This window comes from Arachis hypogaea, chromosome 9 (genome assembly GCF_003086295.3).
Source record: "Arachis hypogaea cultivar Tifrunner chromosome 9, arahy.Tifrunner.gnm2.J5K5, whole genome shotgun sequence".
In the NCBI taxonomy this organism is placed as follows: domain Eukaryota; kingdom Viridiplantae; phylum Streptophyta; class Magnoliopsida; order Fabales; family Fabaceae; genus Arachis; species Arachis hypogaea.
Window position 1 is genome coordinate 35,409,178 of NC_092044.1, and position 25,239 is coordinate 35,434,416.

Here is a 25,239-nt window from a genome sequence, read left to right on the forward strand (position 1 = left end):
TGAAATAAAATATAAAAATTGAAAGAATTATACTTGGTCATATCAAATAATAACAATTGAAATCCTCTAGCTCACTTTGACAGTTGGAATACTCCAATATGCAATTAGTTTCTGAAATTGTACTTCTGGAATTTTTAAAGGACGATTCACCAACATATCCTCAATACTTCAGAATATGGTTCAAAGTGTTTTTTCTTGATTCTTGCCTTGTAACGCTTCCATGCTCCTTAAACACCAGTCAACAGCCATAGCTTTCAGGATTTCAGAAGAATGAACTTTGATTACAAATACATTGATTTCATCATATCATATAAATAAAAAGATTATAAATATATGGTATAAACATAAAGATAAATGGAGCTTACATTAATATACTTCTATATGCACTTTTTGATTTTCTTAGGCACAACTTTCCAATTAGTGTATATCAAGGTAATAAAATCATTATTCCTTCCCATTGTTCCAATAAAATTAGTTAAATATTTCACTCTCTAAGGAGTTGGTCCCGCTGTTGCTCCACGATCACAAGTTACTTCCTCATTTTCTTCCTAAGTTCTTGCATAAATATTTAGGCATCTTGTTTTCCACGAATCTTTCTAACCTTTAAAGTATCTAAGTTAAAAAATTGACAAGTTATACAAATTAAAACAAAAAATAGCATCTATAACTTGGTCAAAAAACAAATAGCAACAAACAAAATTACATCACCTACTACATGAGCATTTTTCATAATTTAGTCTCCTTCCACATCAAAATTGTCATTTTCATGTTTACCAACATAATCTTTCATGTCTTAGATCTAGCATCCTCACTAGTTAAAACTTTAATATGTTCCTCTTCTCTTTCCACATGAATTTTTTGTTCACCCAAAAAAGCATCAAGAGTCATTGTTGGATGCTTTAAGTTATTTTTTGAGTTTGTCAAATTAGCTAGTTCTTTTTCAATAGCTCTAACATCCTCACCAATTGATTTAAAGTCATCTTCCTCTTCTCTTTCCACTTCTACACCTTTTGTATGCAAAAAAGAATTAAGAGCCATTGCTAGATACTTTGCCTTGCTCTTCATCTTGTTAGGGATTGGTGGTTCTTCTAGTTGAATATTACTCCTCACTTGGTTATAGGAAGACCTTAAAGGCAGATTCATAACATTGTCCACAAGTGTCTTATTTCTCCCTTCCATGGAATTTTTCCTACTTTGTTTGTCTCCAATTTCTGAAATTTTTCTCTTAGTATGTTGTGCTATCTTGACTTGATTACTTCCTTTATCACTTTTGGATATAAAATTTTGGACTAGTTTCGCAGCAAAATATATACTTCCTTCATTTCCATTTCTTTAACTTATGCATGAGCTTGATACTTCTTTACTAGTCATTTCTTCTTTGAAGTTGCTCCATTTCCATTAAGTTGCTGGATAAAAACATTAAATACTATCAAACACAATTGCATACGCATCTAATAAGAGAAAAAGGTTACAAGAGAATAACAAATATGTAAAACAAAATGTTCACCAAATCAAGTAGTGAACCTTGTACAAGAGAATAACAAATATGCAAAAACAAATACGTGCCCGGTCACCCTTATGACGTAGGGTCGACAGAGTATCGAGTCTCAACCTAGTACACGTGGTGGTAAACCATGGTATTCTACCCAAGAAAACTCGTATCTCAGATAACATTAAATGCATAAGCTACATAAGTAATCATAATCATTCATATTCATTACATTTTTGTTCATCATAGCCATGGCATCATATATCCTTCATGTATACACATTCTCCTCATATACTCATCACTTTTAACTTTTACTTTATTCCCAAGTTATCTCTATTACCTAGCTCTAAGTTATTATTAGGTCTATCATTATGTTCTAGGGCTAAAAAGGGTGAAACAGAGACTTGGAGGTTCAAAATTGAGCTTTAAAACACAAAATACCTTTGCTGAAAATAGGGAAGTCACATGTACGAGTGGCCCACGCGTACGCGTGGGCGTGCAGACGGACCATTACGCGTACGCATTTCCTCATTATGCGTACACGTGGGCACCCAACAGAAGTACCCAGTCGCGCATGGACGTTTCGCGTACGCAAGCACCCCATTTCGAATGGCGTAAACTTCACGGATCCAATTTTTGTATAAAACACGTTTGAAACCATTTAGGGGTCCGGAGGCCAAGCTATGGCTTGCCGAAATTCGGCCAAAAACTAATTTTTCACAAAACCTCAAAACCTCAATTTTCATTACATCAAACCGAATTTCCGCTACTTACACATATATCCAGCACAAACACACTTCATAACATTCCAATACAACACCACTAACCACTCATCATATCACAAACCCTCATACTTCCATTTTTATCCAATTCACACCTTAAACTTCTTACTTCCATCAATAAAATCTCCAACATGTTGTCATATATATATATATATATATATATATATATATATATATATAATCAATATCACCAATTTATCAACAATATCAAAACACCAAAGAGACATCATATCCCCATCATAACCATAATCACCAACACATGTTTAACTCCCATCATCAATCAATATCATAATTACTAAACATTCAAAAAACATAATTATTCCAGCTTATTCTATGATCCACGAGCCTAAGTTTTTACACGATATTATATATTAAATACACGAAACTTAAACCATACCTTAGCCGATTTTCACGTATTTTCCGAGACACCACCAAGGCACCAAACTCAGCCCTAAAAGGTCCAATATACCAAGGCACAATTACCCAACCTCCACCAAGCACCAAAGCTCACAACTCAAGCTCCAACAACATATATATATATATATATATATATATATATATACCTAAATTCACATATACCATACATACATACTCAAAATTCAGAACTCAACATACTAATACCAAAATTGGCTAGGGTTAGAGACCTCACCATACCCACGGGTCAAGAGAGCCAAGTCCAACAAGCTCCACAAGCTAGATTGAACCTAGAAATTCAAAATCAACTAATTCTCAACTTATATTCTCTTAAATTTTTGAAAATTAAGGGATAAAGAGGCTGGAGTGATAGAGTGACTTACCTATGAAATTCTTTCGATAGAATCGTAGAGCTCGACGAGGTGGACGCATGGCCACAAACGGTGCGACGATCGGAACTCGGAGTGGAAAGTTATGGTGGTTTGATTTGGGGCAAGGGTTTTTCTTTTCTCACCTTCTTCCTCCCATGGCTGGAACGTGAATGAGGAGTGAAGGGAGAAGAGAAGTTGTGTTCTCTTATGTTATTGGGCTGAATTGGGCCTTGGGCCCATTTTGGGCTCGGTTCGCCCGAATCGGCTCGTTCGGCCTAATCTTGGGCCAAATTCTTTGAAGTTAGTGTCAAAATTCTTGTTTTAATGAGCTCTATCCTAATTTAATACAATATTCACATTTTTAATATTCTTTATTAAAATTTAATTTATTGACTAATTATTTACTAATTTAGCAGGATTTATAGATGGTGTTATAAAATCTCACTCTCATATGTAACATCCTACATACAGAGTCTTATGCTTAAGTCATAATTCAGAGATGACAAGATATTACGACCTCAAAAACAAAAATTTAGTATATATAGTAGTGTGAATAATGATTATAACTAGGAGCCTTTGAAAAAAAAGAGGTACAACAAAAATCGTAACTCGAAAAGTGCAACACTCCAATCAATAACGTAAATGAATAAGGATAAACTAACATGAGTTTATATATATACAAAGGAGTGTCAAAAACAAGAACCGGTCTAAGCATAGAAATATATACATGTAAATAAAGTAAGAAACTCCAAGGAAACCCAAAGGGACATAAAGACATAAAACTTATTCTCCAAAATCTCCTATAAGGGGAGTCATCACAGTTTGTATTATTTAGTGGAGATAAAAGTATCTAAGCAAAACATATAAACCAAAACAGAGCCCCAAGAACAAAGGATCTTCGCTAAATCCGGAAGTCTCCAGTATGTCTCAACGAGAAGCCTCGCGTCCTGCATCTGAGAACCACAAAATTTGCATGGGTGAGAACCAGAGGTTCCCAGCATGGTAACAGTCCCCACATATTTAACATGTAATATTAGAGGAAAGCTGAAGGCAATCCTAGATCTCCCTCCAGATAAAATCAAAGCTTATAAACAAGCTAAACCATAAATGGCAACTAACTAAAGATTCTTCAGTCTAACTAATACTTCCCTTTCCAATTCCTTCAGACCTTTCAACCACCAGCATGAGTATAATATAGCAAACACAGTTATTTCACACAAGAGATATACAAGTAGGAACAGATAAGATATTTAGACAAATAACAAGTAATATGCAGTCAAATAGGCAATCTCAAACAACTCACATAGTATGCCTTTCCCTAGTGGCTGATGATATCATCTGTCAGTTATATAGCCAATCCGACAAGTCCTGGTAGCTAACCATTGGACTGTCCCTCTGTCGTGCATCCCCAACTCGAGTTATACTCAACATAAACTTGATCATAATCATGATCCATATCCAACGCCCTCACTGGTATATATTCACGGGGGCGAGCTCATTCAGGGCTTTCACAATGCTCGGCCACCCTTATGACATAGGGTCAACAGAGTCTCGTGTCTCCACCTGGAGCACGTGGTGGCTAGCCACTGCTTTCTCCAGGGAAACTCGTGTCTCAGATAGTGGAAGTGCAACATTCACATTTCATTCAACAGCATATATGCATTTATACTCAACCATAATTCAATAATGGCACAACCGTAACACGGTAATAATCTAGCCATCTGGCTCATGGTTAAATCCATAACCAGCCAATTCATTAACAATTACGGCCCTTCGGCCCATGGCATAACAAGCACTTCCACCGCCATCCTCCGCATCTCATATAATCACCTTTGATCCTCATTGATCATTCATTTTTTCCTTGCTTCACTCGTAAGTTACCACATCCCCTAGCTTCTTTTCTCATTGCTAGGCATATCATAATGATTTAAGATATAAGTGGTGAGATCGGGGGCTTACAAGTATGAAATTTGGCTTTTAAAATTCAAAAATCAACTTTGGAATGAAAATAGAGCCACGTGTACGTGTCCTCCACGCGCACGCATGGATGGCCACAAGAATCATCAACGCGTAAGCGTCGCCCACGCACACGCGTGGATTGAAAAATAGCCAAACGACACGTACACGGTAGCCACGCGTACGCGTCGGTGTGTTTGTGCCCCACGCACAACATTGGCACAACTCAGAAAAAATGGCTGGCATTGGGTGTAGCGGATCGACGCGCACGCGTGCATCACGTGCACGCGTGGATGGTGCCTCTTTGAAAAATGACGCGTACGCGTCAAGCACGCCTACGCGTGGGGGGTCATTTTGCTAAAAAAATTTTCTAAGTTAAAAGCTGCAGAATTCACAGATTAAACCCCCAATCTTCCAACGGACATAACTTCTTCATTTTAAAACATTTTTCGCCCGTTCTTCGAACGACATGAACATCCCAGATCCAATTTCATTTCTAAATAAAATTGACACAAAACGGGGATTCGAAGTCCAAGTTATGTCCTATCAAAGTATGCCCAAAAACAATATTTTTATACAAAACAACATAGTGCCATTTTCAAAACAAGCCATTTTCAACCCTTTTCAAAATCAACCAAAACATGCCAATTTAATCCCTTTTTGAAATCAATAAAAATATACCAAAAACAACATCAAGCCTCCTCAACTCACACATTAATACTTTACCATAATTTCCAAAACCACCATCCAACCATTTTAACACTTCTCAAACAAATGGCTAGAATACAAACATAATAACATGTCATACCTCCTTCCAAATCTCAATTTCCAATAATAACATTTCCAATCAACCATCTTTGTACATAAACAATGTCATACTCGCCATCAACATGGTTCCACCACAATTCAACCTCAATCATTCATCAAGCATATATCACAATATGCATATTTCCCATACATCATACCATCAAGGCATCAATAATCATAATCACATATATGACCACATCATATATCTCAACCATTCAACAACATCAATAATTCAATGCCTATCTTAGGGCCTCTAGCCTAAGTATTTCCTACCACATTACATTTTAGATACAAGAAACCGAGACCATACCTTAGCCGATTTCTCAAGCTCAACCGGAGCACTTCCAAATCACTTGTCCACAAGCTCTCAAGGTCTGAACACCTCCAAGGACAGATTTTTACCACCAAAATCCCTTTTCAAACTTTCTAAAGTCACCAATCAAGCTCCAATACACATATATAAAATGCCTAAGCCACAATATCACACCAAAACACAAGGGCTCAATACCCAAACCCACAAACTCAACATTCTCACTAGGGTTTGAGATATCTTACCTTACCCAAGTACCAAGGAAGCTAAAGCAAGCTTTCCCTTCAAGTAATTTGGTCCTATAGCACAAAGGAGCACACAAATCTCAATATTTTACCCAATGAACTCGAAATCAAAGCTGGAATTTTGAAGAGAAAACTGTGGCTTATCTCAAGATTGATTGTATGGGTTTTGTAGATCTCTCCGCGGTGAACGCGTGGCCATAAACGGTGCGGCAATCGGAGCTCTAGATCAAAAATTATGGTGGTTTGAAGATCAAGTGAGAGATAGAAGTTTGAGAGAGTGTTCTTCCCCTCCCTTACTCCATTTCAACGTGTTTGAGAGTGTTGTGAGGAGAGAGAGTACTGAAATGAGGGTTTTAAGGTTTAGTTAGGTTGGGCCAAGGGCTCACTTTGGGTCCGGTTGGCTCGGTTTGGCCCGTTCGGTCCAATCTTAGTTCGATTTCTACAAAATTGGTATCGAAATTCTCGTCTCAATCCCATCTATCATATTAAGCCATAAAAATTACATTTTTGGCTTTTGGTATGGTATTTTACAACCCACAACTAACCAGCAAGTGCACCGGGTCGTACCAAGTAATACCTTACGTGAGTAAGGGTCGATCCCACGAGGATTGATGGATCAAGCAATAATGATTGATTGATTGGCTTAGTTAGCCAAGCAGAAAAGGGTTTTGAGATATTCAAAAGGTTTAAATTCGAACTCAGAATATAAAAAGGATAGACAAATAAATAAGTTGGGAATAAAATATGGAGAAAACTATTAAGGTTTCAGAGTTATTTATTTTTTCCGGATTGATTTTTCTTACTAACTATTTTAATCATGCAAGATTTAATTCATGGCAAACTATATGTGACTAGACCCTAATTCCTTAGACCTTCCTAGTCTCCTCTAAAATTCATTAACTGCCAATTCCTTAGTCAATTAATTCCAATTAGAGGGTGATGATCAATTTCTAGTTTATATGCCAAAAGAATCCTAATTATCCAAAAATAAGGGGATTATATGTCACGTATCCCATTAAATACAAACAATTAGAAATTCAGTATAATATGTTTTCATGCTATTGTTCAAGTAAAGAGCTTTTCCAAGTTTTACAAGAACTCAATTAGAATATGGGTCATACTTCCGTTCCACCCATATTCACAAAATAAAGAGCGAAAATAATTATTGAAATATAAATCAAAACATGAATTAAATTAGGAAGATCAAACGAATAAATCCATACAAATAGACAGAGCTCCTAACCTTAACAATGGAGGATTAGTTGCTCATGGTTCAGAGAAGAAAAATAAGGGTTCTGGTAAAAATGTACTGTGTTTCAATCTGATGGCCTCAGATCCCTTTTTATAACTAATCCTCATAAATTTAAAATCTAATTATCTAAAATTAAAAATAATATCTTTTCCTAAAAATAATATTTGAATTTAAATTCGAATTAATTAACAAGTCTTCAGCTGATGGGTGGGGACCACTTGATTTCTCCATTCTGCAGCTTCTAATATGTGTTTTATGGACTAGAAACTGGGTTAAAAAAAGCCCAGAAATCGCCCCCATTATTTTTTTGCATTTTTCTGCACGTGGTGCATGTCACACGTACGCGTCGATGGTCTTTTCTGTGAGTCACGTGAACACGTCGGTCACGCGGACGCGTCACTGAGCTAATCTTCAATTCACGCGTACGCGTCAGTCACGCACACGTGTCGCCATGCATACCTCTAAATCACTCGCATGCGTATGCGTCGCTCCTCGCAGCCATCTCCTTTGATTCTTGTGCTACAGAAACTCCATCAAATCCAGCCGAATGCTACCTAAAATAAAAAGTATTGCACAAAATAGTGGCTAAAATATAATTAATTCTTTATTAAACTCAACAAATTAGATGCAAATTCACTAGAAAATGATAGAAAAGATGCTCACGCATCACAACACCAAACTTAAACTGTTGCTTGTCCTCAAGCAACCAAAACTAACATAGGCTTAGGATGTGAATTTGCATGAGAATGAGAGTTTGATTAAGCTCATGTTATAAAATATAGTGGGGTTTATAACTGTAATACTGGATAGGTTTGGCATCTCACTCTCCTTTGAATCAGGAGGATGTCATTGTCATTCGTAATTAGAATCTGGATAATATTATGAATTCTCTGATCTTTATATTTTAGTTTAATCCTTGAACACAACAAAATTTAGTTTAATTTATTTTTCTTTGGTGCTTTGCACCTTGAGCCTAGCCGTGACTTTAAATGTTTTGTCCTAAGGATTACTTGACACAAAAACACCACAAGCACTTAACTGGGGGACTCTCTTTGAGTCCTGATTTTTCTTTTAGTTACTCCCAGACAGTGGTGCTCAAAGCCTTTGGCATACTCTGTTAAACGCACTTGGTCTCGACTCTAAGTTTTCTGTCTCAAGGATTACTTGACACAATCACACCACAAGCATATGACTAGGAAAACAACTCTTTGAGCTTTTAATCATGTCTGACCTCCCTAGTCATTGATGCTCAGAGCCTTGGACCTTGCTTTTATTATTTATTTATTTATTTTTTGATATCTTTTGCTGTTTCTTTTGCTTCAAGGATTAAATTTTTGTTTATTTCAGAGAAGTCATAATAATTCTCTAAATTCCTTTTTCTTATACATCAACATCCCTTGATTCAAATTCAAATATACACTGTTCATATCATGCATTCAAAAATCACAGAAAATACCACCACTTTTAAGTAAATAAGACTACTCTTAAAATTAACTCAATTTCTCATGAAATACATCACTTCTGTATTTTTTTTGAATTCAAGCTCAGTGGGTAATACATGAGACATCTTTTCAGAATTAAAGCAAGTAAGAAAAAACTAAACTAGTCCTAGGATTCTAACTAATAAAGGATCATGCAACAAACAAAGCAAAATAGCAGAAAACCGGAACATAACATAGAAAAAGAGAGGAGGAATAAAAAATATGAAAGGAACTCAACCACCTTAGTTATCCTAGCGGTCACTTTATTCTTCAGGTTGTGCTCCTCAATGAAACTGATTCGCCTTCCTTTTGTGCCAGAAAACCCATAAGCGAAGCGTCAACACCAAACTTAAAGGTTTGCTTGTCCTCAAGCAAAGAAGAACTGAAAATAGACAGAGACAAATATTATGAAAGGAAAAGAAAAGGAGAAAAGAACAAGAGTGAATTAGGATTGGGAGAGGGGAAAAGAAAATTAAAACTTGGGCGGCGAACTAATGGAGTTGTGTGGCGCAGGCGACACGTACGTGTTCAGCATGCGTACGCGTGGGTCGTGGATTTTCTTTAATGACATGTTAGCATCAGGCACGCGTCCGCGTGCCATGGGTTTTGTGCGATTCGTGCAAAGCCAGCCGCGCGCACACACAACTCTCTGTTCGTGTGGCTTGGGAACCAATATTGGCATACGACGCGTTCGCATCATGCACGCGAACGCGTGGAGGACCATTTTTGCAAATGATGCGCACGCGTCAGGGACGCGTACGCGTGAGTAAATTTATGCCTCTAGCATGCTTCCAGCCCCAAGGTAGCACAAATCTCTGCCCAAATACTCCTGTACGTCGATTTTGTATGTCATGCGTACGCGTCAATGACGCGCACGTGTGGATGGCGATAAGTGCAAACAACGCGCACACGTCATTGACGCGTACGCGCGGTCATGTTTGTGCGCCAAGCATGGGTCCAGCGCCACTCCCACGCAGCTCTCTGTCAAATTTTGGTTTTCACGCACACATGATTGACGCGTTCGCGTCAGCGACGCTTGCGCGTCGTGTGCTCTCTTTCTTTATTTCTTTCTTTTTTTTGAGGTGTTCGGTTCCTGGAATAACATAGCTGCATGATCAGAAAATTAGTAAGAACTCAATTAAAATAAAATAAATAGGAAAACTAATACTACGAAAAATAAAAATAGCTAAGGATACGAAATTATCGGGTTACCTCCCGACAAGCGCTTCTTTATCGTCACTAGCTTGACGGTAAGCTCCTCTAAGGAGGAGGATCATAGGGGCTCAGCTCTTCACCCCTTACTTTGAACTTCTTTCCTGTGTCTCCATAACATAGCTCAATATGCTCCAGAGAGAGGATTCTGATTACTGTATAAACCCATGCTGGATTGCTGGTCAACACCACCTTCATTCCTGGGGAGATCCCTTTAGTGGGGATCTTTTTCTTTCTCCATCCTCTGGGTACTTTCTTCTTTTTGGGAACCTCTTCCTTGGTAGATGATGCATTCCCAACACCAAACTTAGGTTTGATGTCAGGAGGAATTTTATTGATTGTTGCCAAGGGAGGTTTGAGCTACATATTCTGCTGTATATCATCAGGGGTTTTTGAAGGGTTGGATCAATAAGCTCAGTCTGCATGCATCTCTCTTCTTCACCTATTGAATGTAAATCTTTGAAGACGTGAAAGACCAGTTGCTCATTATGCACTCTAAGCACTAATTCACTCACTTCTACATCAATCAGAGCTCTTCCCGTTGCTAGGAATGGTCTTCCTAGAATTATAGAGGCATTTTCATCCTCCCCCATGTCAAGAATCACAAAGTCTGCTGGGAGGAAGAACTTACCCACTTTGACCAAGATATTCTCCAATATTCCGTATGCAGGCTTCATAGATTTGTCTGCCATCTGTAATGCTATCTTTGTGAGTAGTGCCTCTTGGATTTGCAGCTTCTTCATCACAGATAAGGGCATTAGATTTATGCTTGCCCCCAGATCACATAGGGCTTTCTCAAAGGTTGTGCTCCCAATGGTGCATGGAATTTGAAAGCTCCCTAGATCTGGCATCTTCCTTGGCAAGTTATTTTGAATTACAGCACTACATTCCTTAGTCAGGACTACTGTCTCATCTCCCTTTAAACGCTTTTTCTTTGACAACAGCTCCTTCATGAATTTGACATAGATAGGCATTTGCTCTAAAACCTCAGCAAAAGGAATATTGATTTGTAACTTTCTGAAGACTTCCAAGAACTTTGAAAACTGCTTGTCTTTGGTCTCCTTTTGAAGTCTCTGAGGATACGGCATCTTAGGCTTGTACTCAGGAGCCTTTGGCAAAGTAGGATAAGTGTCAAGAGAGTCTGGGAATGGGTTGTCCGCACGCTTTGGAGGGCCGTGCTCCAATTCTCCCTTCTTCTCCTCTGGAGCTTCCTTTTCAACTAGCTCTTCATTGGCCTTGGTCTCAGAGCCAGCTACTTTACCACTTCTCAATTGAATAACCTTGCAATCATCTCTTGGGTTCACCACTGTATCACCTTGAAATGTACTTGCAGACCTCTCAAGTATTTGATTTCTTAGTTGGCCCACTAGTACCTCTAAACTTCTAATGGAGGTTCTGGTTTCCTGCATAGCTTGTGCTTCCGTACTTGCCACTTGTCCACTTATCAAGTGATAGCCTTGTATTCCTCTCTTGGATTTGGAATTGTGTTACCAGGAAGGCTATTAGTGGTCCTCTCATCAATTTCATTAACTTTGGTGGCTATTTGACCCATTTGAATCTCCAGGTTCTTGATGGACGCTCTGGTTTCCTGTCTAAAACCTATCAATATTGCTTCCAAATCATTGTTCTGGTGGAAATCGCCCTGAGAACTATTGTTGAAGTTCTGAGGTCTCTAAGGTTGATCCCTCCATCCAAAATTTGGGTGATTTCTCCATCCCTGGTTGTATGTCTTAGAATATGGATCATTGTTAGGATTGCTAGGACCACTCCCCATGTAATTCACCTGTTCAAAAGAAGGTTGAGCATAATCATAATTATCATTTTACACAAAATTACCTGCCATGTCATAGGAGATTTCTTGCGGTGAATTTTGTGTGTTGATAGTTGAGACTTGCATGTCACCCATGTGTTGAGTAAGTAGATTTATTTGCTGAGACATAAGCTTGTTCTGAGCAAGAATAGCATTAAGAGCTTCCACTTCTATGACACCCTTCTTCTGAGGAGCCTCAGAGTTCACATGATTCCTGTTAGATGAGTATAAATATTGGTTGCTAGCAACCAATTCAATAAGCTCAATAGTCTCCTCCGGTGTCTTCTTCTTGTGCAATGAACCTCCTGCAAAATTGTCTAAGCACATCTTGGACATTTCACCCAAGCCTTCATAAAAGATATCTAGTTGAGTCCATTTGAAGAATATGTCTGGAGGGCATTGCCTAATCAATAGCTTGTATCTCTCCCAAGCTTCATATAGAGTCTCACCATCCTTATGCCTGAAGGTCTGAACCTCCATCCTAAGCTTAGTCAGCTTCTTTGGTGGAAAAAATTTAGTGAGAAACTCAATAACTACCTTGTTCCAAGTATCCAAACTCTCCTTGGGTTGAGAATCTAGCCATAGCTTTGCTCCATCCCTTAGAGAAAACGGGAAGAGCATGAGTTTGTACACATATGGGTTTACTCCATTTGTCTTCACAGTATCACAAATTTGCAGAAAACTAGAAATAAATTGATTTGGGTCTTCGTGGGGAAGACCATGATACTGGCAGTTTTGTTGCACCAGGGTGACCAGTTGAGGCTTCAACTCAAAGTTGTTCGCAGCTATAGGAGGCACCACAATGCTCTTTCCATACAGATCTGCTGTAGGAGCGAAAAAAAACCAAGTACTCTCCTTTGTTGTTCATTCCCATTCGAGTTTGCCACATTGGCATTATCAGTATTATTCAGATCCATAGTGGATTCTGCAGCCTTGTAAAGTCTTGCTTGTTGTAAACGGCGCCTAAAAGTCCTTTCAGGTTCAGGATCAAAGTCTAAGAGATGTTCTTTGTCTCTGTTCCTGCGCATAAACAAACAGAAAACAAGAAAGAATGGTAATATCTATGTCAAAGTGCAGAGAATTCCTAGAGAGGTAACCTGTGTAAAGAAAAAAATACTAAATAAAATAAATAAATAGATAGAAAAAATAATAAATAGGTAACACCAAACTTAATTTCAGAAATTAAGAAAAATATTGGTGCTATTTATTTATTAAAAAATTTTTTTTTTGAATTTTTTTTAAAATTTTTTTAAATAGTTTTTAATAAAATTAAAAATAAAACATCTAATCTAAGCAATCAAACAACTGATAGTTGTTAATCACAGTCAATCCCCGGCAACGGCGCCAAAAACTTGGTGCGGTATTTTATAACGCACAACTAACTGGCAAGTGCACCGGATCGTACCAAGTAATACCTTACGTGAGTAAGGGTCGATCCCACGAGGATTGATGGATCAAACAACAATGATTGATTGATTGGCTTAGTTAGGCAAGCAGAAAACGGTTTTGAGATATTCAAAAGGTTTAAATTCGAACTCAGAATATAAAAAGGATAGACAAATAAAAAAGTTGGGAATAAATATGGAGAAAACTGTTAAGGTTTCAGAGTTATCTATTTTTTTCGGATTGATTTTTCTTAACAACTATTTTAATCATGAAAGATTTAATTCATGGCAAACTATATGTGACTAGACCCTAATTCCTTAGACCTTCCTAGTCTCCTCTAAAATTCATTAACTGCCAATTCCTTGGTCAATTAATTCTAATTAGAGGGTGATGATCAATTTCTAGTTTATATGCCAAAAGAAACCTAATTATCCAAAAATAAGGGGATTATATGTCACGTATCCCATTAAATACAAACAATTAGAAATTCAGTATAATATGTTTTCAAGCTATTGTTCAAGTAAAGAGCTTTTCCAAGTTTTACAAGAACTCAATTAGAATATGGGTCATACTTCCGTTCCACCCATATTCATAAAATAAAGAGCGAAAACAATTATTGAAATATAAATTAAAACATGAATTAAATTAGAAAGATCAAATAAATAAATCCATACAAATAGACAGAGCTCCTAACCTTAACAATGGAGGATTAGTTGCTCATGGTTCAGAGAAGAAAAATAAGGGTTCTGGTAAAAATGTATTGTGTTTCAATCTGATGGCCTCAGATCCCTTTTTATAACTAATCCACATAAATTTAAAATCTAATTATCTAAAATTAAAAATAATATCTTTTCCTAAAAATAAGATTTGAATTTAAATTCGAATTAATTAACAAGTCTTCAGCTGATGGGTGGGGACCACTTGATTTGTCCATTATGCAGCTTCTAATCTGTATTTTCTGGACTGGAAACTGGGTCAGAACAGCCTAGAAATCGTCTCCAGTTTTTTTCTGCATTGCACGTGGTGCATGTCACGCGTACACGTCAATCACGCGCACACGTCGATGGTCTTTTCTGTGAGTCAAGCGAATGCGTCAGTCACGCGAACGCGTCGGTCACGCAGACGCGTCGCTGAGCAAATCTTCAATTCACATGTACGCGTCAATCATGCGCACGGGTCGCCATGGATACCTCCAAATCACGCGCACGTGTCAAGCACGCGTACGTATCGGTCCTCATAGCCATCTCCTTTGATTCTTGTGCTGCAGAAACTCCATCAAATCCAGCCGAATGTTACCTAAAATAAAAAGTATTGCACAAAACTCAAAATAGCATCCATAGTGGTTAAAATATAATTAATTCTTTATTAAACTCAATAAATTAGATGCAAATTCACTAGGAAAAGATAGAAAAGATGCTCACGCATAAGCTTTCTAGAATAAATTCTCATTTATGGGTTAATTAGCTATTAATTAACCAGGTTTTACACATTAAGTCCTAATTAATCCTTGAATTCCTTTCTTTGAACTTAGAGAGAATATTTTTGTTGACAACTCTAAATGCTCCGTCTCAAGGTGAATATTGATAATGAGCATTCGATCGGTAATCCTGAACCAGTTGGTCGAAATTTTCGGGTGATAAAGCACCTCGTAGATCTAGTTACTCAAGACTCTCCTTGACAATGTTGCACTACAAGCATATAGCTGAGATTTTGATCCCAAACATTGATGCTTAGAGCCTCTTTGGACTAATAAATGTCTTATCTCGAGGTAGCTTGTGTAACAGATTTTCAATCAACATTCTTGGACCAGTTGGTCTAAGTTATCAGATGATGAAGCATCCCTCGGATCTAATCACCCAAACTGTCCTTGAACAATAAACGTCACAGGAACATATTTGGATCTCAACTATTGATGCTCAGAGCTTTACAACTTAGCTTTTTATTTTGATGTTTTCTTTATTATTTTTCTTTCTCTTGCTCTTCTTTTTCTCTCTTTGTCTTGTTTTTCTTTTCAATTTTTTTGGTTCAAGGATCAACCTCTTGCTTATCTTTGGGGGTTTTATAACACTTCTCTAAATTTTTGTTCTTCAAGAGTCAACATGCCTCTTGTTCAAGGAAATTCACACACTATTCTCTTAAGGTAATCATAATCACAATTGTATATACCACTACATGCATTGTAACAAGACAATTATAAAATAAACTCAAGTTTTAACATAAACACCATTTGTTTCTCTACTCTTTTTTTTTGAATACTTCTTGAGGACAATACATGAGACACCATTAAAAATTAAAATATAAAAATAAAAACAAACTAAAGACTAAAGAAAACAGAAAACTAGAAATCATGCACTAAATAGTTAATACCATAAAACAGGAAATAGGAAAATAATATAAGCAATATAGAAAGAAAAATAAGAATGAAAAGAACTCAACCACCTCAGTTATCATGGTGGCCATCTCCCTCCTCAGACTATGCTCGATGTGGTCCTCTTAGTTGCCATATATCTTGTCACAATTAGCGAAGCTCATGGTGCTGACTCTCTTGCTCTGCCACAATTTGATGGAGGGGAACGCCGTGGCTATCTTGGGTAACTCTCATCTACTCAAGGGAGGATATCAGTTGCTGCCAATACTCCTGAGGTAAAAAGTAGTGCCCTTGAGGCATGAGAAACTGATCTTGTCATGGTGGAGCTTGCTGAGGCTCTTCTTCATCTTGATGATGTAGAATTTTGAATACTACAAACTAACTGACAAGTGCACCGGGTCATACCAAGTAATAACTCAAGTGAGTAAATGTCGATCCCACGAGGATTAATGGATCAAGCAACAATAGTTGACTAATTAGGTAGCCAGACAAGCTAAAATGAGTGTTGTGAGTTCTAAATAGCATAAAATAGTAATTCAGAGAATTCAAGAAAGCAGACAGTGAATAGTTGGTAAAAATAGTATGAAAAAATAGTTGAGGCTTTGGAGATGTTAAATTTTAGGATTAATAATTCTTATCACACACTTTAATCATGCAAAGCTTCAATTCATGGAAAACCTGAAGTGATTTAACCCTAATTCCTTAGTAATTTAATCTCCTTTACCCAAATCGACCGCTAATTCCTTGGTCACTTAATTTAAATTAGAAGATTAAGTCTAATTCTAGTTTATGAGTCACACAAACACTAGGTACCCAAAGAGGATAAGTTGATTATACGCGTTTCCTTGAATTCAGTAATTGACCCCAATTCTCCAAACATATAAGCCACATGTATACAAGCAGTTTCAACAACATACTTTCATCACGTATAAAAAAATACCTTTATCACCATAGTATTGGCCTTTAATTATGTTGCTTTTGTGATGTGTATGACTGATTGTTGATAAATCCCAATTTTGTGTTTTATCTTGTGCTTAATTTGGAAGATTTTATCAACTTTTCTCACATTTATTCAATGAAATAGCATGATTTTGTAATTATCCCTAAATTTGTGCTCAAGTGTGAAAACATGCTTTTTAGGCCTTAAAATAGCTAAATTTAATTCACTTTAATTCCATTCGAAGTCTTGATATGTTTGTTAAGTGATTTCAGGTTTAGAAGGCAAAGATTGGATTGAAGGAATGAAAGAAAAGCATGCAAAGTGGGAGAACTCATGAAGAAATAAAGGAACCGCAAAGCTGTCAATCCTGACCTCTTCGTACTAAATTGATCATAACTTGAGCTACAGAGGTCCAAATGAGGCGTTTTTAGTTGCATTGGAAAGCTAACATTCGGGGCTTCAAAATGATCTAACATTTGCCATCATTTTCTGGTGTTTAAGGACGTGTACGCGTGCATCACACGTACGCATGGGAAGCTGCACGTGACTCACTAAAGGCAACTCGTGGCCAGTGATTTCTGAAGGATTTTGTGCCCAATTCAACTCATTTCTGATGCTATTGAACCCAAGGATTGAAGGAGGATGAATCAAGTAGTCATAGTTGAGTTTTTACATCATGTTGTAGGTAGAATTCTAGAGAGAGAAGCTCTCTCTTATCTCTAGAATTTAGGGTAGTTTAGGTCTAATTTTCTTAATCCAATTTTCAATTCTTGTTTTGATTTAGTTTTCCCTTTTAATTTCTTGTTATTACATCTTTGCTCTTCTAGTTTTACTTTGTCATTTCTCATTTTGTTCTCTTTTATGTTGATGAACCATTATTGGATCTTGATTTCTTCTAATGCAATTTTATGTTTCGATGTCTTCTTTTATGTTTATCTTCATTGCTATTGTTGATTTCTTGCTTATGATAGTTATGGGTTTTGGTAATTCTTGCATTTTGTGATGTTTACTTTTGTTGCACTCTAGGTGTTTGATAAAATGTTTCCCCTAGTTTTTAAGTAGTTTTCTTTACTCTTGGCCTAGGCTAAGGGAATTGAGTGACCATGAGTCATTGGGTCTCAATGAATTGGTGATTTGAGAACCCTATGTGGTCAATTTGATACTCATTGACGCTAACCCACTACTAAGCTAATTGGTAGGTAGGTTAGGACTTATGGGTTGATGTTGATCAAGCCTATTTGACGTACTTCAAGCTTAGGAGTAGATATCACGTACTTAAAGCTTTTGGGAAGTAGACGAAATGGGTTGGTCCCTCATAATTATCAATGTATGCTTTTGACGTACTCCAATCCTAATGCATATCAATCTAATTTTGTGGTGACCCTTATTGTGATTGTCAACAACCACCACCATATGCCTATGAACCACCTTCCCAACATAATTTTGAACCACCATACTCACAAGCCTCATACCACCAACCACCTCCATATGACCCCAACCCATATCTACCATACCAACCACCTTATGAGCCATATGAACCATATGAAGGACCACCCCAATTCCACCACCAATACCCTCAAGAACCACCACCTTACTATTCTTACCAAGATGAACCACCTCCCATGTATGATAACTTTCAACCATAAAATGAGTTTTCCTTTCCACCATAACCCTCCATAGAGGAACACCCATATCCATTCATCCAAGAGCAATATGATCCTACTTATATTGGTCAAGTGGAACAAGAGCCAATGGATTGCTTCAAGGAAACAATGGACCGGCCTCAAGCAATCATCCATTAAAAAGAGCAAGAGGAAGTCCAAAAGAATTACGAAGATATCATGGCTAACCTTGCCAAAATTACGGCCTCCTTGGAATCATGGGATTCATACCATAGACAAAGCATATCCATGGATGAATGTGGAGAATCAACTGAAGAGCAAAGCATGGAGTGTGTTGTGCAACAAGTGGAAAGCCTAGGCAAAGTTGAACAAGAGATGGATTTCAAGCTTGAGAGCCCTTCCACACCAAATGATGTTGTTGATGATTTTGTGGAAGTTGTTGAACTTTCTTCCATTGAACTTGAAGATGATGTTGAAGAGGATAATGCGTGATGAGCGGATAATTTATACGCTTTTTGGCATTATTTTTAGGTAATTTTTAGTAGGATCTAGTTACTTATAGGGATGTTTTCATTAGTTTATATGCTAAATTTATATTTCTGGACTTTACTATGAGTTTGTGTGTTTTTTTGTAATTTCAGGTATTTTCTGGCTGAAATTGAGGGACCTGAGCAAAACTCTGATAAGAAGGCTGACAAAGGACTGCTGATGCTGTTGAATTCTGACCTCCCTGAACTCGAAATGGATTTTCTGGAGCTACAGAACTCTAAATGGCGCGCTCTCAACGACATTGAAAAGTAGACATCCAAAGCTTTTTAGAAATATATAATAGTTCATACTTTATTCGAGATTAGACGACGTAAACTGGCGCTCAACGCCAGTTCCATGCTGCATTCAGGAGTCAAACGCCAGAAACACGTCACGAACTAGAGTTGAACGCCAAAAACACGTTACAACTTGGCGTTCAACTCCAAAAGAAGCCTCTACACGTGTAAAGCTCAAGCTCAGCCCAAGCACACACCAAGTGGGCTCCGGAAGTGGATTTCTGCATCAATTACTTACTTCTGTAAACCCTAGTAGCTAGTCTAGTATAAATTGGACATTTATTATTGTATTAGACATCCTGGATCTTGGATTGTATTTTTGATCCTGTGATCACGTTTTGGAGGCTGGCCATTTAGCCATACCTGAACCTTCATCACTTATGTATTTTCAATGGTAGAGTTTCTACACACCATAGATTAAGGGTGTGGAGCTCTGCTGTACCTCGAGTTTTAATGCAATTACTACTATCTTTTATTCAAATTCAATCTTATTTCTGTTCTAAGATACTACTCGTACTTCAATCTGATGGATGTGATGATCCATGACACTCATCATCATCTGTCCCTATGAACGCGTGCCTAACAACCACTTTCATTCTACAAGCGAAAGCTAGAGTGTGTATCTCTTGGATTCCTGATGCACGACGCATGGTTGCCCTCGTCTGACAACCGAGCCTTCCATTTCGTGAGATTAGAGTCTTCGTGGTATAAGCTAGAATTGATGGCGGCATTCATGAGAATCTGGAAAGTCTAAACCTTGTCTGTGGTATTCCGAGTAGGATTCCGGGATTGAATGACTGTGACGAGATTCAAACTCGCAATTGTTGGGCGTGATGACAAATGCAAAAGAATCAAGGGATTCTATTCCGACATGATCGAGAACCGACAGATGATTAGCCGTGCCGTGACAGAGCATTTGGACCTTTTTCACTGAGAGGATGGGATGTAGCCATTGACAACGGTGATGCCCTACATACAGCTTGCCATGGAAAGGAGTAAGAAGGATTGGATAAAGGCAGTAGGAAAGCAGAGATTCAGAAGGAGCACATCATCTTCATACGCCTATCTGAAATTCCCATCGATGATCTACATAAGTATTTCTATCTTTATTTTCTGTTTATTTATTATTATTATTCGAAAACTCCATAACCATTTATTATCCGCCTGACTGAGATTTACAAGATGACCATAGCTTGCTTTATACCAACAATCTCCGTGGGATCGACCCTTACTCACGTAAGGTTTATTACTTGGACGACCCAGTGCACTTGCTCGTTAGTTGTGCGAGGTTGTGAAGAAAGTGCTGAGTTAGTAAATGCGCACACCAAGTTGAATGCCATTATAAGAGATCACAATTTTGTGCACCAAGTTTTTTGCGCCGTTGCCGGGGATTGTTCGAGTTTGGACAACTAACGGTTCATCTTGTTGCTCAGATTAGGTAATTTTCTTTTTATTTTCTTTTCAAAATGTTTTCAAAAAATAAATATTTTTTAAAATATTTTTCAAAATGTTCTCACCTGTTTTCGAAAATTTTTCAAAATTTTTAAGAATGAATTCTAGAGTTTTATGAAGCATGTTGAAATCTGGCTGGCTGTAAAGCCATGTCTAATTCTTTTGGACTGAGGCTTCCAAACCATCAGCATAGAGGCAAGTTAATTGAAATATCAGCTGTTGTATGCCTGATTTATATCCTAAAGCTGGCTGGCTATTAAGCCATGTTCAACCCTTGGATTGGAGCTTTAGGCCAACATTGAAAGATTCCTGGAATTCTTATAAAAAATTTTTGAATTTCTTATTTTCTTTTTCCTATATGTTTTTCGAAAAAAAATAAAAGAAAATACAAAAAAAATAATAAAATCATAAAATAAAAAAAATATTTTGTGTTTCTTGTTTGAGTCTTGAGTCAATTTATAAGTTTGGTGTCAATTGCATATTCATCTTGTTCTTGCAATTTTCGAAAATTCATGCATTCATAGTGTTCTTCATGATCTTCAAGTTGTTCTTGGTAAGTCTTCTTGTTTGATCTTGATGTTTTCTTGTTTTGTGTCTTTTATTGTTTTTCATGTGCATCTTTGCATTCATATTGTCTAAGCATTAAAGATTTCTAAGTTTGGTGTCTTGCATGTTTTCTTTGCATCAAAATTTTTTCAAAAATATGTTCTTGATGTTCATCATGATCTTCAAAGTGTTCTTGGTGTTCATCTTGACATTCATAGTGTTCTTGCATGCATCATGAGTTTTGATTCGTAATGTTCATGTTGTGAGTCATTTTTGTTGTTTTTCTCTCTCATCATTAAAAATTCAAAAAAATAAAAAAATATATTTTCCTTATTTCTCTCAAAATTTCAAAAATTTGAGTTGACTTAGTCAAAAATTTTTAAAATTAGTTAAGTTCTTATAAGTCAAGTCAAATTTTCAATTTTAAAAATCTTATCTTTTCAAAATCTTTTTCAAAAATCAAATCTCTTTTACTTTTATCTTATGATTTTTGAAAATTTAAAACTATTTTTCAAAATCTTTTTCTTATTTTATTTCAAATTTTCGAAACTTAACTAACAAGTAATGTGATTGATTCAAAAATTTGAAGTTTGTTACTTTATTGTTAAGAAAGGTTCAATCTTTAAATTCTAGAATCATATCTTTTAGTTTCTTGTTAGTCAAGTAATTAATTTTAATTTTAAAAATTAAATCTTTTCCAACCATATCTTTTTAATCATATCTTTTTATCATATCTTTTTAAATTTTATCTTTTTCAAAAATTTGATTTCAAAATATCTTCTTATCTTCTTATCCTTTCAAATTTGATTTTCAAATCTTTTTCAAACTAACCAATTAACTGTTGTTTATTTTTTATCTTTTTCAAAATCACCTAGCAACTTTTCTCTCTCCAATTTTCGAAAATACCTCCCTCTTTTTCAAAAAAAAATTCTTTTTAATTAATTAATTGTTTTAAGTTTTAATTTTAATTCTATTTCCCCTTTAATTTTCGAAAATCATTAACTCCTTTTCAAAAATTATTTTCGAAAACTTCTCTCTCATCTTATTCTATTTATTTATTCATTTACTAACACTTCTCTTCATCTCAAATCACTGCCCCTATCCTCACCCTTGTGTTGGGATTATTCATTCTTCTTCACTCTTATTCCCTTTCTTCTTCTACTAACATAAAGGAATCTCTATACTATGACATAGAGGATTCCTCTTCTTCTTCTTTTCTCTTCTCTTTCATATGAGCAGGAACAAGAAAAAAGGTATTCTTGTTGAAGCTGATCCTGAACCTGAAAGGACTCTGAAGAGAAAACTAAGAGAAGCTAAATTACAACAATCCAGAGACAACCTTACTGAAATTTTTGAACAAGAAAAGGATATGGCAGTCAAACCCAACAACAACAATGCAAGGAGGATGCTTGGTGATTATGCTACACCTACTTCCAATTTTGATGGAAGAAGCATCTCAATTCCTGCCATTGGAGCAAACAATTTTGAGCTGAAACCTCAACTAGTTGCTCTAATGCAACAAAACTACAAGTTTCATGGACTTCCATCAGAAGATCCCTACCAGTTTTTAACTGAGTTCTTGCAGATCTGTGAGACTGTTAAGACTAATGGAATAGATCCTGAAGTCTACAGGCTCATGCTTTTCCCTTTTGCTGTAAGAGACAGAGCTAGAACATGGTTGGACTCACAACCTAAAGATAGCCTGGACTCTTGGGATAAGCTGGTCACGGCCTTCATGGTTAAATTCTTTCCTCCTCAAAAGCTGAGCAAGCTTAGAGTGGATGTTCAGACCTTCAAGCAAAAAGATGGTGAATCCCTCTATGAAGCTTGGGAAAGATACAAGCAGATGACCAAAAAGTGTCCTTCTGACATATTTTCAGAATGGACCATGATAGATATATTCTATTATGGTTTGTCTGAGTTCTCTAAGATGTCACTGGACCACTCTGCAGGTGGATCCATTCACCTAAAGAAAACGCCTACAGAAGCTCAGTAACTTAATGAAATGGTTGTAAATAACCAATTCATGTACAATTTTGAGAGGAATTCCGTGAATAATGGGACACCTCAGAGGAAGGGAGTTCTTGAAATTGATGCTCTGAATGCCATATTGGCTCAGAACAAAATGTTGACTCAGCAAGTCAACATGATTTCTCAAAGTCTGAATGGATGGGCGAAATGCATCCAAGAGTATTAAAGAGGCATCTTCTAAAGAAGAAGCTTATGATCCTGAAAACCCTGTAATGGCAGAGGTAAATTACATGGGTGAACCTTATGGAAACACCTATAATTTTTCATGGATAAATCATCCAAATTTCTCATGGAAAGATCAACAAAATCCTCAACAAGGTTTTAATAATGGTGGAAGAAACAGGCTTAGCAATGGCAAGCCTTCTCCATCATATTCTCAGCAACAGACAGAGAATTCTGTGCAGAGCACCTCTAACTTGGAAAATATAGTATCTGATCTGTCTAAGGCCACTTTAAGCTTCATGAGTGAAACAAGGTCCTCCCTTAGAAATTTGGAGGCACAAGTGGGCCAGCTGAGTAAGAAAGTCACTGAAACTTCTCCTAGTACTCTCCCAAGCAATACTGAAGAAAATCCAAAAAGAGAGTGCAAGGCCATTGATATAATCAATATGGCCGAACCTAGAGAGGAAGGAGAGGACATGAATTCCAATGAGGAAGACCTCAGGGGAAGTCTCTCAAGCAAGAAGGAGTTCCTTATTGAGGACTTAAAGGAATCTAAAGGTCATATAGAGACCATAGAGATCCCATTAACCCTCCTTCTGCCATTCATGAGCTCTGAAAACTATTCTTCCTCTGAAGAGGATGAAGATGTAACTAGAGAGCAAGTTGCTCAATATCTAGGAGCTATCATGAAGCTGAATGCCAAGTTGTTTGGTAATGAGACTTGGGAAGGTGAACCTCCTTACTCATTGGTGAACTAGATACATGGGTTCAACAAACTTTACCTCAAAAGAAACAAGATCCTGGTAAATTCTTAATACCTTGTACCATAGGTACCATGACCTTTGAAAAGGCTCTGTGTGACTTTTGGTCAGGCATAAATCTTATGCCACTCTCTGTAATGGAGAAGCTGGGGATCATTGAGGTACATCCTGCCATATTCTCATTACAAATGGCAGACAAGTCAGTAAGACAAGCTTATGGATTGGTAGAGGACGTGTTAGTAAAGGTTAAAGGCCTTTACATCCCTGCTGATTTCATAATCTTAGACACTAGGAAGGAGGAGGATGAATGCATCATCTTTGGAAGACCTTTCCTAGCCATAGCAGGAGCTATGATAGATATTAACAGAGGAGAATTAGTCCTTCAATTGAATAGGGACTACCTTGTGTTTAAGACTCAAGGGTGTTCTTCTGTATACATGGAGAGGAAGCATGAAAAGCTTCTCTCAGTACAGAGTCAAACAAAGCCCCCACAATCAAGCTCTAAGTTTGGTGTTGGGAGGCCACAACCAAATACTAAGTTTGGCGTTAAATCCCCACATCCAAACTCTAAGTTTGGTGTTGGGAGTCTACAACATTGACCTGATCACCTGTGTGGCTCCATGAGAGCCCACTGTCAAGCTATTGACACTAAAGAAGCGCTTATTGGGAGGCAACCCAATTTTTATTTATCTAATTTTATTGTTCTTTTATGTTTTATTAGGTTCATGATCATGTGGAGTCACGAAAAAAATACTAAAATTAAAAACAGAATCAAAAATAGCAGAAGAAAAATCACACCCTCGAGGAAGGACTTACTGGCATTTAAACACCAGTAAGAAGCATCTGGCTGGCGTTTAACACCAGAACAGAGCATGGATCTGGCATCGAATGCCAGAAACAAGCAACATCCTAGCGTTTAAACGCCAGGAATACACCCTGAGAAAAGCTGGCGCTGAACGCCAGAAACAAGCATGGAATTGGCGTTCAACGCCAGAAACATGCTGCAAATGGGCGTTGA

At 37.1% G+C, this 25,239-nt stretch overlaps 1 non-coding gene across 1 annotated transcript; it reads right to left on the reverse strand.

Annotated features, from left to right (window-relative positions):
* Window positions 1-23,035: 23,035 nt before the first annotated feature.
* LOC112713577 (small nucleolar RNA R71) lies at window positions 23,036-23,139 on the reverse strand. Its single transcript, XR_003158548.1, has one exon. It is a non-coding gene; the product is annotated as a small nucleolar RNA R71 (small nucleolar RNA).
* Between the last annotated feature and the right edge of the window lie 2,100 nt (window positions 23,140-25,239).